This window comes from Bombina bombina, chromosome 5, assembly GCF_027579735.1.
Source record: "Bombina bombina isolate aBomBom1 chromosome 5, aBomBom1.pri, whole genome shotgun sequence".
NCBI classification, from domain to species: Eukaryota; Metazoa; Chordata; class Amphibia; order Anura; family Bombinatoridae; genus Bombina; species Bombina bombina.
This window is the reverse complement of record NC_069503.1, coordinates 526,343,241-526,359,519: the sequence shown is the minus strand read 5'-3', so window position 1 is coordinate 526,359,519 and position 16,279 is coordinate 526,343,241. Positions and strand designations below refer to the sequence as shown.

The window sequence follows — 16,279 nt, the reverse complement described above, 5'->3', positions numbered from 1 at the left end:
TCAGTTCACATATAAATGAACACAGCTGTGTTCTGGTTTACTACAAAGGTTAAAAATATAGCTCCGATTTCACTTTTAAACTGTGAAATATGTACAGAATGATCATCAGACAGTCCATTTGTGGTTATGAAAAAGAATGGCCATTTTTAAAATAAAATTATATAAAATTGTTAAAGATATTCTGGTTAAAATGTAAATGGACATAGATGAATTACATTTTTGAAAAGAAACATATTTGCAATATACATGTAATGGCAGAAAGATTTCTAGTAAAAGTTATTATTGTTTAAGTGTTAACATTTTTCTATGCACGTGCATGTGAAGCATAGCTAGATATTCTCCGTGCACCAGCATTTTAAATAATGTAGTTGCATATAGAGCCAGTGGGGTTTGAATCTTGTCAGCAATTAACATATTGGGGTCAATTTAACACCTGTTTTTTGCAAGCCTAAAGGCTCGCGCGGAAACAGGGTGAATTGACCCCATTGAGTCATTACCGGATGGTACAAACACCTTAGGCTGTCTGAACAAGTGATGTGTTTAAAATGCTGGTGCACGATGCATACTTAAATACACTTTTAAAACTGCTATAGCATTTATTAGAAGCATTTTTGCTAATACATGTATATTACAATACTGCTTAACTCTCGGGTGCAGGCTCGCTCATGCGAGCCTGCCACTGACGGTGCTCTGAATCTTATATCGAAGCTTCATAAGTGGAGCCCATGCTCTCTAAACCTTTCTCCATGGTCTCAGTGTTTTTTTTCTCGTCCAATGTTAGCTGACGAGTTTGTTTCAACATACATAAAGCACAACTTCTACTGTTTAAAAAAATAAATACATGAATGCAAAACTAGAATTGAATGCAAGGTAAAGTATGCATACTTTACCTTGCATTCAATTCTAGTTTTGCATTCATGTATTTATTTTTTTAAACAGTAGAAGTTGTGCTTTATGTATGTTGAAACAAACTCGTCAGCTAACATTGGACGAGAAAAAAAACACTGAGACCATGGAGAAAGGTTTAGAGAGCATGGGCAGGGAGTAGTCTGAAAGCAACAGGGATGTGGCAGGGAGCAACATAGTTTTTTAAGCACAAACAAATAAAATTGCCCTGCTTTCTGCAGAAAGCAGGGCAATTTTATTTGTTTGTGCTTAAAAAACTATGTTGCTTTCAGACTACTCCCTGCCACATTCCGTCTGTAAGATGCCAAATCCTGCATTACAGAGAGCTTCATTAGAGAACTGAGTGATGTCTTTCCCTGTGAGGGTCAGCGTGATATTTCACTCCATGGGGCCGATTTATTAAAGTGCGAGCGGACATGATCCGCTGTACATCGATAAATGCCGACAGCATACCCTGACAGCATTTATCATTGCACAAGCATTTCACTAGAAATGCTTGTACAATGCCGCCCCCTGCACATTCGCGGCAAATTGGCCGCTAGCAGGGGGTGTCAATCAACCTGATCTTAATACCGCTGCTTCTTAACTACTGTTTCTGGTGAGCCTAAAGGCTCGTGCGGTAACAGAGGCATTGGGGCCAATACGGGGCTTGTTAAATCAGCCCCAATGCTGGTGAAATTTAGAGAATCAGATACCAGAAGAAAAAGGAATGAAGAAAGAGAGGAAACAGATAATATATATATTTTTAGACTGCCTACTCTACTTGCAAGAGATAATAATCTATCTTCAAAACAAATGGGGGTCTATTCATTGAGAGGTGAACGGCTGGTGAATTGAAACATTTCAGTTCCTGCCATTAACTATGCATTATGAAGGGCCAAGCCCAGTGAGTATCTCCTGCAAGGAGAGCGGAGTTAGCCCTGCAAATTACTGTGTACAATTCACCTAAAATAGGAGAACTGCAGGTGAATTGTATGTAGCATTAACTAATTATTGTGCAGGGCTAACTCAACTCTTCTTGCAGGAGATACTCACTGAGTTTGACCCTTGATAATACATAGTTAATAGTTAATGAAATATTTCAAATAATCTGCAATTCATCTCTTTTTCAATAGGGCCCATGGGGCCTATCTATCAAGCTCCGAAAGGAGCTTGACGGCCCGTGTTTCTGGCGAGTCTTCAGACTCGCCAAAAACAGCAGTTATGAAGCAGCGGTCACAAAGACCGCTGCTCCATAACCTGTCCGCCTGCTCTGAGCAGGCGGACAGACATCGCCAGAAATCAACCCGATCAAGTACGATCGGGTTGATTGACACCCCCTGCTGGCGGCCCATTGGCTGCGAGTCTGCAGGGGGCAGCGTTGCACCAGCAGCTCTTGTGAGCTGCTGGTGCAATGCTGAATACGGAGAGCGTATTGCTCGCCGTATTCAACGAGGTCTGGCGGCCCTGATCCGCACTTGTTAAATAGAGGCCCATAGCTTTTGTTATCTTCAAAACCATTTAATGGTATTCACAATGTTTGTTGTTGTTATTTTATAGCTGATGTCTTTGTAGAGATCTTTCAAATTGTGCATATGTCAAGCTAAAGTTAAAGGGATAGGAAAGTCAAAATTAAACTTGCAAAAATCAGATAGAGAATGTCATTTTAAGACACTTTTCACATCACTTCTATTTTCAAATGTGCTTTGTTCTCTTGGGGGTAGATTTATCATAGTGCGAGCGGACAGTATACGATGTAGCGCATCATGTCCGCTGCACATCTATAAATGCCGACAGCATACGCATACCAATCGGCCGCTAGCAGGGGGTGTCAAGCAAACCGGTCGTATTCGATTGGGTTGATTTCTGTCCGTGGCCTCAGAGCAGGCGGACAAGTTATGGAGTAGCGATCTTTAGACCGCTGCTTCATAGCTTCTGTTTCCGGCGAGCCGATTTATGGAGCTTGATAAATCAGTCCCTTGGTATCTATTGTTAAAAAGTAATACGCACATATCATACAGTGGGAGCTAGGTGATGATTGATGCCTGCATACATTTCTCTCTTGCGATTGGCTAACTAGATGTGTTCATCTAGATGCCAGTAGTGCGATATTGTTCCTTCAACAAAGGAGAATAAAGTATATTTGATAATGCAAGTAAATTTAAAAGTTGTTTAAATTTGTATGTTCTATCAGAATCATTAATGATTTTTGTGGGGTTTCCTGTCCCTTTAATACTATTAGTTAATTAATAATTTTGCAATCGTTACAGCTGAAATTTGTACTAACAACATACATTTGTTAAAGTCATACCTTGCATTTCCCCCTAGATCTCTAGGGTTAGACAAACCTCACTCCCAACTCAGCAGTCCTCTTTTTAGTTGCCGGCTCTTAAACTGCAGACAGCTATAACAGCTTTTAAAAAGCTTATTCATAGTAGTACAAGGTAGCAGCCAAAATGATTATTTGTCTTGTAACTTGAATCAAGACGGCTATTATATTTGTTAAGAAAAGGGCAACCTTATTCTGAGAAATGTATTATATTTCCTAGTTCTGTAGTAGTTGAGATGGTACTCACTGATAACCAAAACATATGAGCGCCGTTTCTGTATAAAGAAAACGCTTACATGATTGCTGAATCATATTAGAGACCCAGTCTTCTATACGGAAGAGGAATTGCACCGTGTGATTTTATTTAACTGCCTTGGTATCCCGCATTGCCAAGGAATACAGGAATTCTGTATGCAGTATAGAATATAGCATGTATGCTCAAGCGTATGTGCGCACAGTTTTAAGTTACAGCTTCAAACAAGTCTTTTCCCCCCTTATAAACACAAATAAATGTTTTGGCTGGAACGTGCTCCGAAGCCTTTTGCATAAGATCAACTGCATCGAAATCCTGTTTATTTTGGCCAGAGTTGTTGACTTTTTACTTATACGGCTTTAAGCACGGGGCTCATTAGGTAAATGTATATGATTAAGGACAGTTAATATGCCCAAAACACATTAGCCTGTTTGCATTATTTTTAATTTGTTTATATTATGTTTTGAATTTACCTCTTCAATAAATACTGTTAGTTTTAGTTGACTATCAGTTCTTTGGACTTTTCCCTTCATACACCAGGAATGTCCAGCCAAAAGCCTGAGATGACAATGCAGCACTCCAGTGCCAGCATGTGGCCCCGACTTTTCAATTCCACACTAATATATTCAGACTCTCTCTATTTACACACAGTGGCCTTCCTCTATTGGTTTATCAGTAAGGTAAAGGGATACTAAGCCCAATTTTTTTCTTTCATAATTCAGATAGAGCATGCAATTCTAAGCAACTTTCTAATTTACTCCTTTTATAAATTTTGCTTTGTTCTTTTGGTATCTTTTTTTGAAAAGCAGGAATGAAAGCTTAGCAGCCGGCTAATTTTTGGTTCAGCACCCGGGTTGCGCTTGCTGATTGGTGGCTAAATGTATCCACCAATCAGCAAGTGCTATCCAGGGTTGTGAACCAAAAATGGCACTGCTGCTAAGATTATATTCCTGCTTTTTCAAATAAAGATACCAAGAGAACGAAGAAAAAGTGATAATAGGAGTAAAATAGAAAGTTGCTTAAAATTGCATGCTCTATCTGATTCATGAAAGAAAACATTTGGGTTTAGTATCATTTTAATGACATTCATAATGATAATAAAATGTTCATTTGAGGTTTCCAGGTGCTTACTCCAAATAATACAATCCAAATAGGAACAGGAATCTACAATAAGATAGCCTCACTCTCAGGGGTATATTTATGTAAGTGCGAGCGGACATGATACACTGTAGCATATCATGTCCGCCTCACATTGATAAATGCTGACAGCATATGCTGTCGGCATTTCTCATTGCACCAGCAGTTCTTGTGAACTGCTGGTGCAATGCCGACCCCTGTAGATTTGCGGCCAATCGGCCGCTAGCAGGGGGTGTCAATCAACCCGATCGTATTCGATCGGGTTGATTTTTGTCCGCTGCCTCAGAGCAGGTGGACAAGTTATGGAGCAGCGGTCATTAGACCGCTGCTTCATAACTTCTGTTTCCGGGGAGCCTGAAGGCTTGCCGGAGACAAGGGGCATCAAGCACCATACGGAGCTTGATAAATTGACCCCACAGTCAGTCCAGTCTTGCTGTGCATTATGGGTAGATTCTTACATAGAACTCCACCATCTTACTTACAAACATTACTTCAGCTATGGTGCCGACATAAAGTAGGTACATGTATGGGGCAATTTAATATATGGTGACGGCAGTTCCATGTTAAATCTATGTTGCACAGGTGATATGTGCACATTCTGTTTCAAATAGTTTGTTCCATCACTTCTTCTTCTTCTGATGAAAGTCAGCACTCTCAAGGAGAGTGTTGAGTATTGATTATTTATTGCACCTATTTGTGTGTGTGTGTATATATATATATATATATTATATATATACTGTGTATATATATATATATATAAATAGACTTTAAAGTGCACCCTGGATAATGAGTCGTGGAGTCTTCTATTATATATACATATACATAGAGCTATATACGTAAACATGTGCGGGTGCATTTTAAGTATTTAATTATGTACTTTTTTCATATCTAATTTGTAACTTAGCAAAAATACTAAATATATTGAACATTTTTTTTTTTTTTTAAAGTATGCTTTTTGTCCTAAAAACATATTTAGTACTAAAAATAATAAAAACAGGAATTCTGGTTTAAGAGCATGTCAAAATATTTAACAATTTGTTAACACGCAAACTGCCCCCAATCCTTTTGGGGTCAAATATAGAAGATCCTGTTCCTTCATCACATCTGCAGATTTTATCCCACTTTCTGTTACTCTGATCTCATCTTTACAGTACAGCTGTTTAGTGACACTGTCGCTGTTTTCATTTTGAACGAAGATTGGAAGGGTAAAACGTGCTTATGACTTTTGTATACAAAGTACAAAGAGTTTATTTTTCTTTCCCATCCATTTTTAGTATCAATTTCTGCCAGGAAATGTTTTAGCAAATCTGTTTAACTAAGTAGTCTGAACTTTTCTTGTGAACTAAGTCATTCCCTTTTTAGGTTTTAACTTGGGTTGATGCCACAGTGCTGTTTAAGATATTTCATATTTTTGAGCAATTAGTTCCATGTCAGTGTAAGCAAAGGGTGTGATTTCTACACTTTCCACAACTAATGTAACCAAGTCATCAAAAATATTTTTTTTGTCACACACAAATTACTGTCCTTTTAATAGCATGACACTGTTTGTAATGTTTAAATATTCCACAGAATAAACACATGGAAAGCAAAATTGCAAATTTGAGTCAAGAATGACTCCAAACAGAATTGGAAATGTGTTGGCATATTTTGGAGCAAATTACGTTGTTGCAATAGAATTCACTGATGCACATTTTGGCAAACTTCATAAAGCAGTAAACAGTTTAATTTATTTGTAAGCACATGTAAAATAAGAATGAATCAACGAAATGGATGCAAAAATAAAAACAATTCATATTATTTTTTTAAAGTCATTGTTTATACTTAATTGGAACACTTTCAGGGGGCTTTTATCTGCCAATGTAACTATAAACAAAAACTGAATAAATTCAATTTTTTTTTTCAATAGAAGCTCAAAGAATAAATGTATATCTGTAACTTCCAAATAAGCTCATCAATGTGTTTTCTTTTCTCAGCCAACAGCTTAAAGGGTTAAGTCTGCAAGAAGAACTGCTTATTTTATCTGTTACTCTCTATACACAAAGTCCAATACTTAGTACATTCGCAAGAATAAATCTAAAAGAGCAATTTCCAATACATTTGTAGCTGCTTTAACAAGTCACTGGGAATACAGTAAGGAGGAAGTGACAGTATGGTGTCCCTTTAAAACTTTTTGGGTACTTAACTATATGATTTTACGGTCATCATACACTTTGGCCACAGATTTGCATTGGTTTATGACAAGTACATTAGTGATTTGTCAGGCCAGTAAGGTCATCCCAGGATCTGTTTTTCTAGATTCTTTGTGTGCCAAAAATGATGGGCAGTACTGACTAAGATCATTAAGAAGCAGGCGAATATCCAACCCCAATGCACATCTCAAGCAACTAACTATTATCAAACTGGCAAGATGATTTTGCTCTTAATAACCTTTAATTTTTCAGAACCAATAAAATATGTGTTGCTGACCCTCACTCCATTTTTGTGAATCTATTCATATATGATACTACAAAGGTTGTAGCTTGACGTGTTTGTGAACTTTTTATTTTAACCCTAGTGAGTCACCATTTTTAAAAGGATTTGTAGCTCATGGGTACAACAAACAACTCTCTTTTGCGCCTCTTATATTATTATGTTTAGGGAATTTTATTGTCTTGCTCCTCCCCAAGGAAAAAAATGTAATTCAATACAGATGATAGAGGAATAACTACTTTGGTATTCCGATTGCCTTTAAGATCCACATTACCTTCCCTTTCAAAGGATTGCTCATAGCTCTGGTAAGCTGAGGAGTAGGCTTCCTGGCTATAACCATCTATAGTTTGGAGGATTCATTGCATTTTAGGTATAACATTTTTTTTCCGTAAAATGTGTTTTTCTTTTTGAATAATTTTGTAATAATTACAAAATTATAAACCATAAAATATAAGTATCATTGAGCTTGGGCGTAACAACCTATTGTTAATCAACATGGTGACACATTTATGTCAAAAACTGTGCTCTAGTTGCTTTTAACCAGTCAGACAGTGTGTGGGTGCCCCTAGGTAAATGCTGATTTATCTAATGTCAAAGGTGCCCCTGGAAGGATTGAGGAAAGGCAAGACCAGACCTATATGGGGAGATGAAGGAGAATTTACTTTCATATAAGGTCTATTAGCTGGGCAGCAGCATGGTTAAGTGAGGAATTTCTATTTGATAAAATTTAGTTTTTGAGCTATGTTGACTATGATGGGATTTAGACTGAAGTGGTCAGAGCTTGGGAGCATCATTTCATTTTGGACCCAGGTTGTACAATATTTTAAGTCGAGATGGAATGATGGCCATTTAAAAGAAAGTAGAGACAAAACTGGAGACTATAATATTATGTAGAAAAATACATGTAAACAAAGGCAGAATCATTGTTTGTAAGACATTGTTTAGATCTCAAATAGGGCTGGGCGATATGGGCAAAAAATAAAATCGCGATTTTGATTTTCTTATAAATGACTATAACACTTTAATTTTTTAATAAAAAAATTATTTAGAACTACAGAATCTTAATGTACATGTTTCTTAATGTCCAATACACTCTGGGAGCATAAAAATACAAACCACATGTATGTGTGTGTATGTGTATATATATATATATATATATATATATATATATACACATATATATACATACATACACATATATATACATATATATCTACATTTCAAACAGTATTTTAAAGAACCGTATTTATTTCTTGGTTAGATGTTTCTGATCATTTTTAGAGAGACTATCAGAGAGTGAATGAATTAAAGATTGACTTATGGAAGGTTTAATATGGGTATTGCTCAACACTAGGCAAGAAAACAAAGGACATGTAGATACTGCGGGTCACACCTGGGGTGAAGTGTGGTCTGTGCCTCACCCAGCAGTAGCCAAACCTCTTCCTGCCACATCGAGCTGTGTCACAACGGACCCCCAGCCGGTTAATACCTGTAACACGTTAGTGAAACAGGCACACCGTTCCAGAAATACAAGGTCCGGGAGGGTAACAATAATCCATGAGGGCATTTGTCAGTCTCGCACTTCATGGGGACTGCAGCCCTAATATGCCGATCCTTGGGGCCACAACCTATCATACACGTTAACCGGCCACAAACGGCCTTCTGGGCATGGCCAAGGTATGGATCCCCTTTATTAGCCATCTATTCTACGCTACAAAGGTTTAATAAATACCGGACCTATAGCCATAATATAAATGCGTGCCCCCTAACACACGAGGAAACACAACAGCGATCTTCCTTTATGACTTCTCGGTAGATTGAGCGTTATTTGCACCCCAGACGATTCGGCAGCCCCCGGTTTCACCAATTCTTGATGCCCCGGTATCTCAGAGCCCCGCCATGTGGGGGGGAGCAGCAGAGAACAAAGTGTGTGCCAGCGCAGGAAAAGGGGCGTTAGCTGGAGCCCGGTCACGCCTACCCTAGCGAGAACCCCCTTCTAAATAAGGAATATATCGTTAGCAATAATAAGTAACAAAAACTGACCGCTTATAAATAAAGTATTTGTAATAAAGAAACTAACAAAACACAACACATTCAGGCTATATTATAGACCTAAATTATTATAGCTGTGATCATATATTCCAGATGCGTTCCCCTTAATGGCCCTACACTGACCGTGGGAAAGCTGAATTTAAAAAAAAAAAAACTGTGGATTCTCGCGGTTTTTAAATCGTGGCGGTTAATCGCGGTTTAAAAACGCATCCGCAGTATATCGCCCAGCCCTAGTCTAAGACATCTTTTTGTTATGTACATAACACTATATAAATGGAGAAAGAAAGAGTTTTGTGTCATTGTGGGATATTCCATTTAAATATGATCGTCTTTCAAAAAAAGAGATGGTTATGAACTAAGAAAATGAATGAGACTTTTCTTTTAAAAAAGCATCCTGTCCTTGGACACAAAAGACAGACTTGAGGGCAAATGTATCTTAAAATTAAGAATTCTTTCAACAAGATATAGCAATGTTGCACAGATTCTTTTATTTTTAATAATGAAAATGATACACAGGTAACCCTTGTTTTTCTCTGGTTTAATTTGCTCCGATTCAAGATAGCACCTTTTTCTTAGTGATCACGTGACCACTATTGAGGAAGTTTTTCCAGGGGCTGTTTAACTAAAATCAGAAGATTTGCAGAAGAGTTGTGTTCCCTGCATTTATATGATATGCTATCATGCATATAGAAGAGCAGACAGAGTTAAAAACTATTTTTCAATACTTGCTTTTTTGATATTGATGCTAACAGGAAGCATGTGTCTGTTTGCATGTTAAAAAGTGTCCTTTTTATATGCATCAAAGAATCAAAATGGCCAATGACAAATAGAACTCCTGTTGCCTTATTGGTGGAAAGTGACATGCCATACAGCACTCATTTCAGGCCTTTAAATATAATATATATATATATATATATATATATATATATATATATATATATATATATATATATATATATATATATATATATATATTTGTTCTACCTTTCCTTTATGTTAGCTTATTTATAGTTAATATACATTGCAGTACAATATAGTGAGAGAGTCATTTGGTTAGGACTTTTTCTTAAAGTGGGATTGACAGTATAGTCTACACATCGGATATCCATAGATCGACACACATTTCCTGCCCTCAACACATTTTCCGTTTGGAATCAAAAGAAGTGTTATGGTAGAAGAGGAATAAATCCACAAATGAGCAAGGGTGTAGTCTGTCTGTCTAGAGGGGAAAAAGGCATATATTCCTTTGGGAGTAGGGTCAGTCTGATTATGTTAGTGAGGTCTTTAGGAGGGGTGTTTATTGCTCTTCAGATCTGCTTGAAACAGATGCTAGTCCCTAACTAAGTTACACATGCACCTTTATAATCACATTTATTAAATCCTTGTGTTTGAAAGGAAAAGGCTTTAAAAATATTAAACCATTTATAATTTAGTTCTCCCATGTGTGTTACTGGATGCGCAAAATCATTGATCTTTAAATAGCTCTCTGGTTCTTTTCATTGTAACAAATATACGCAACGCATCCAGTCTCAGTAAAGCTGCAAATACAGGGTGTGTCTGTAACATTCGCTAATGAGATCATGGAATAAGAAAGGAAAATATTCTCTGCAGCCAAAGAAAACGTAATTTTTTTTAATTTGCTTCTTTCAAGCAATCTTGGAGATTATTCTAAATATCAATGTTTAGGTTAGCCAGATCGGAATTGGATAGTGAAATAGAAAGTTTAGCTTTTCCTCTTGTAGTTTTATTACCATATGTACACTATAATACTCTTAGTTATATAGGCATGCAGCTACCACATATTTCATCATATATTTTGCTTGGAAAACTAGTGATATTTAGTCTAATGTTGCTAGAAAAACAATGCACTGAGGCAAGCGGCTGATAAGAGTTAACTGTATTCAAAGCAGCTGCATGCCACACTTTCAAATGGAAAGGCCCTAGTGCAGTATTTCTGAACACCAGTCCTCAGTACCCTTAACAGGCCAGATATTCCGAGCACAGGTGAAATAATCAGCTGATCAGTAACCATGGTTACTAACCTGCTCTCACCCTTCAAAATCCGATTATTTCACCTGTTCTCTAGTTAAGATATAATGAAACTCTGGCCTATTAAGGTTCTTGAGGACTGGAGTTGAGAAACACTGCCCTAGTGGGTGGTTGATTACTCCTAATGCCTCTTGTTTACATAACTTTTCTATAGACAGTAATGGAGTACTGACATTTTCAGAATAGGTTGCAGGTTTCACCATGCAAAAGCAGCTATTTTAAATAATAATATAAAAGGTGAAGGAGTTATTTGTAAACAATTTAATACACTCCGGCAGGTAGTTGAGACCACACTTGATGTGAGAAAATGTTATTGTACACATAGTTGCCAACATTTCAAAAACATTTCAAAGGACACTTTATAGCAGAGCAAGCAGTTTACCTGAGTATTAACACTCTACTGTGATTAAAACACACCCATTTGATAGTAAAAGTATAATTTATATATATCCATAACTTATTATACAGATTACAGCACCAAGCTCTCACACCTACCCCATAATATTGATAATACCAGTCTCTGGAACTTATTCCAGACCACAATAGGTAGCATTTTATATGGCTGTCTAGTCAATAGAGGATCATTAACACACAGCAGCATACACAAAATATTTATGTATAGCATTTTAATTAGAGGTAAAGCTTCCTTGACAGAACGGCAATTCAGCCAACTTTGAATTTCATAATTTGCAGTAATTTCTCTTGCAAGGTGTATCCAGTCCACGGATTCATCCTTTACTTGTGGGATATTCTCATTCCCTACAGGAAGTGGCAAAGAGAGCACACAGCAGAGCTGTCCATATAGCTCCCCCTCTAGCTCCACCCCCCAGTCATTCTCTTTGCCGGCTCTAAGCACTAGGGTCTCTCTACGGGAGGGTAAAGTGAATGTGGTGTTAGAATTGTAGTTTTATTTCTTCAATCAAAAGTTTGTTATTTTTAAATGGTACCGGTTTGTACTATTTACTCTCTAGCAGAAAAGTGATGAAGATTTCTGCTGAGAGGAAAATGATTTTAGCATGTTGTAACTAAAATCCACTGCTGTTCCCACACAGGACTGAGGAGTACCAGAAAACATCAGTTGGGGGAAACAGTTTGCAGGCTTGACTGCAATGAGGTATGTTCAGTCATTTATTTCTAGACAAGACTGAGATAATGCTAGAAGACTGACAAGATCCCCATGTGGGGAGGGTAAGCTATGTTCTGAGACTTAATAGAGGATTGAATGCTTACATAACAGGGCAAATTAGACTGGTTGACACTAATTCAGGGCAATCGATTATTTGTTTAAGAAATACTCGTTGGAGACACTTTATTAAGCACTTTGGAGTGTTTTTCTGGGGTTATTATCCACATGGCAAAAATTTAGTCACTTGGAAGTGATTTTTGTAGGCCTCACAACTCCGGAGTGGAGTGGGAGGGGCCTAATTTCGCGCCTCAGATGCGCAGTTAGAATTGAAAGACAGTTCATGCGGCTTCACATGGAGGGTCCAGCTGCTGATTGAGGACCTAAAAGAAGCTTTTTTCCCCCAAATCTGATCCCTAAGGGCAGGTAGGGCCACAGCAGTTATTTAACCGGTTGCTGGCTTTAGGCTGCTCTGGTTTGGGCATTAAGGGGTTAATCGTTCTGCAAATTGTGGTGCAATCATATTAAAGCCTTAGGTACATACTGTGAAAAGGATTGCTGCATTTTTCACTGTTTTGTAAATTTGTGTGCTCTTTTTATTTCTTAAAGGCACAGTAACGTTTTTTCAAATTGTGTTTTTTATTTGATTAAAGTGTTTTCCAAGCCTGCTTGTGTATGCTACTAGTCTGTTAAACATGTCTGACACTAAGGAAAATCCTTGTTCAATGTGTTTAGAAGCCATGGTGGAACCCCCTCTCAGAATGTGTCCCAATTGCACTAATATGTCTATACACTTTAAAGATCATATTGTTGCACTTAAAATGTGGCCCAAGAGGATTCTCAGACTGAAGGTAATGAGGATAGTCCTTCTACCTCTCCCCATGTGTCACAACCAGTTATGCCCGCGCAAGCAATGCCTAGTACCTCTAGTGCGTCTGCCCCTATTACATTGCAACAACTAGCGACAGTCATGGATAATTCCCTTGCGGCCTTTCTATCCAAACTGCCAGTTTTTCCTGCTCTGTTTTAAGAACAGATTATGAGCAGTCTGAAGCTTTGGTAGCCTTATCTGATGTGCCCTCACAACGCTCTGAAGTGGAGGTGAGGGATTTGATGTCTGAGGGAGAAATTTCCGATTCAGGAAAGGTTTCTCATCAGACAGAGTCAGATTCATTAGCGTTTAAATTTAAATTGGAACACCTCCGCGTATTGCTCAGGGAGGTATTAGCTACTCTGGATGATTGTGACCCTATGGTGGTCCCAGAGAAGTTGTGTAAAATGGACAAGTACCTAGAGGTCCCTGTATACACTGATGCGTTTCCGATCCCTAAGAGGGTTGCGGATATTGTTACTAGGGAGTGGGATAGACCAGGTGTCCCTTTTTCCCCCCCCCCTATTTCTCCAACATAGGTGTGTCCGGTCCACGGCGTCATCCTTACTTGTGGGATATTCTCTTCCCCAACAGGAAATGGCAAAGAGCCCAGCAAAGCTGGTCACATGATCCCTCCTAGGCTCCGCCTACCCCAGTCATTCTCTTTGCCGTTGTACAGGCAACATCTCCACGGAGATGGCTTAGAGTTTTTTAGTGTTTAACTGTAGTTTTTCATTATTCAATCAAGAGTTTGTTATTTTCAAATAGTGCTGGTACGTACTATTTACTCAGAAACAGAAAAGAGATGAAGAATTCTGTTTGTATGAGGAAAATGATTTTAGCAACCGTAACTAAAATCCATGGCTGTTCCACACAGGACTGTTGAGAGCATTAACTTCAGTTGGGGGAACAGTTTGCAGTCCTTTGCTGCTTGAGGTATGACACATTCTAACAAGACGATGTAATGCTGGAAGCTGTCATTTTCCCTATGGGATCCGGTAAGCCATGTTTATTACGATTGTAAATAAGGGCTTCACAAGGGCTTATTTAGACTGTAGACATTTTTTGGGCTAAATCGATTGATATTAACACTTATTTAGCCTTGAGGAATCATTTATTCTGGGTATTTTGATATAATAATATCGGCAGGCACTGTTTTAGACACCTTATTCTTTAGGGGCTTTCCCAAAGCATAGGCAGAGTCTCATTTTCGCGCCGGTGTTGCGCACTTGTTTTTGAGAGGCATGGCATGCAGTCGCATGTGAGAGGAGCTCTGATACTTATAAAAGACTTCTGAAGGCATCATTTGGTATCGTATTCCCCTTGGGTTTGGTTGGGTCTCAGCAAAGCAGATACCAGGGACTGTAAAGGGGTTAAAGCTTAAAACGGCTCCGGTTCCGTTATTTTAAGGGTTAAAGCTTCCAAAATTGGTGTGCAATATTTTCAAGGCTTTAAGACACTGTGGTGAAAGTTTGGTGAATTTTGAACAATTCCTTCATGTTTTTTCGCAATTGCAGTAATAAAGTGTGTTCAGTTTAAAATTTAAAGTGACAGTAACGGTTTTATTTCAAAACGTTTTTTGTACTTTCTTATCAAGTTTATGCCTGTTTAACATGTCTGAACTACCAGATAGACTGTGTTCTGAATGTGGGGAAGCCGGAATTCCTATTCATTTAAATAAATGTGATTTATGTGATAATGACAATGATGCCCAAGATGATTCCTCAAGTGAGGGGAGTAAGCATGGTACTGCATCATTCCCTCCTTCGTCTACACGAGTCTTGCCCACTCAGGAGGCCCCTAGTACATCTAGCGCGCCAATACTCCTTACTATGCAACAATTAACGGCTGTAATGGATAATTCTGTCAAAAACATTTTAGCCAAAATGAACCCTTGCCAGCGTAAGCGTGGATGCTCTGTTTTAGTTACTGAAGAGCATGACGACGCTGATATTAATATCTCTGAAGGGCCCCTAACCCAATCTGAGGGGGCCAGGGAGGTTTTGTCTGAGGGAGAAATTACTGATTTAGGGAACATTTCTCAGCAGGCTGAATCTGATGTGATTACTTTTAAATTTAAATTGGAACATCTCCGCATTTTGCTTAAGGAGGTATTATCCACTCTGGATGATTGTGAAAATTTGGTCATCCCAGAGAAACTATGTAAAATGGACAAGTTCCTAGAGGTGCCGGGGCTCCCAGAAGCTTTTCCTATACCCAAGCGGGTGGCGGACATTGTTAATAAAGAATGGGAAAGGCCCGGTATTCCTTTCGTCCCTCCCCCCATATTTAAAAAATTGTTTCCTATGGTCGACCCCAGAAAGGACTTATGGCAGTCAGTCCCCAAGGTCGAGGGAGCGGTTTCTATTTTAAACAAACGCACCACTATTCCCATAGAGGATAGTTGTGCTTTCAAAGATCCTATGGATAAAAAATTAGAAGGTTTGCTTAAAAAGATGTTTGTTCAGCAGGGTTACCTTCTACAACCCATTTCATGCATTGTCCCTGTCACTACAGCCGCATATTTCTGGTTTGATGAACTGATTAAGGTGCTCGATAGTGACTCTCCTCCTTATGAGGAGATTATGGACAGAGTCAATGCTCTCAAATTGGCTAATTCTTTCACTCTAGACGCCTCTTTGCAATTGGCTAAGTTAGCGGCTAAGAATTCTGGGTTTGCTATTGTGGCGCGCAGAGCGCTTTGGTTGAAATCTTGGTCGGCTGATGCGTCTTCCAAGAACAAGCTACTAAACATTCCTTTCAAGGGGAAAACGCTGTTTGGTCCTGACTTGAAAGAGATTATCTCTGATATCACTGGGGGTAAGGGCCATGCCCTTCCTCAGGATCGGCCTTTCAAGGCAAAAAATAGACCTAATTTTCGTCCCTTTCGTAAAAACGGACCAGCCCAAGGTGCTGCGTCCTCTAAGCAAGAGGGTAATACTTCTCAGGCCAAGCCAGCTTGGAGACCAATGCAAGGCTGGAACAAGGGAAAGCAGGCAAAGAAACCTGCCACTGCTACCAAGACAGTGTGAAATATCGGCCCCCGATCCGGGACCGGATCTGGTGGGGGGCAGACTCTCTCTCTTCGCTCAGGCTTGGGCAAGAGATGTT

At 38.7% G+C, this 16,279-nt stretch overlaps 1 protein-coding gene across 1 annotated transcript in view; it reads left to right on the top strand.

The window, feature by feature from the left end:
• ITGA9 (integrin subunit alpha 9) overlaps positions 1-16,279 on the top strand; it is an 838,607-nt gene that overhangs the window by 544,844 nt on the left and 277,484 nt on the right. The window lies entirely within an intron of this gene.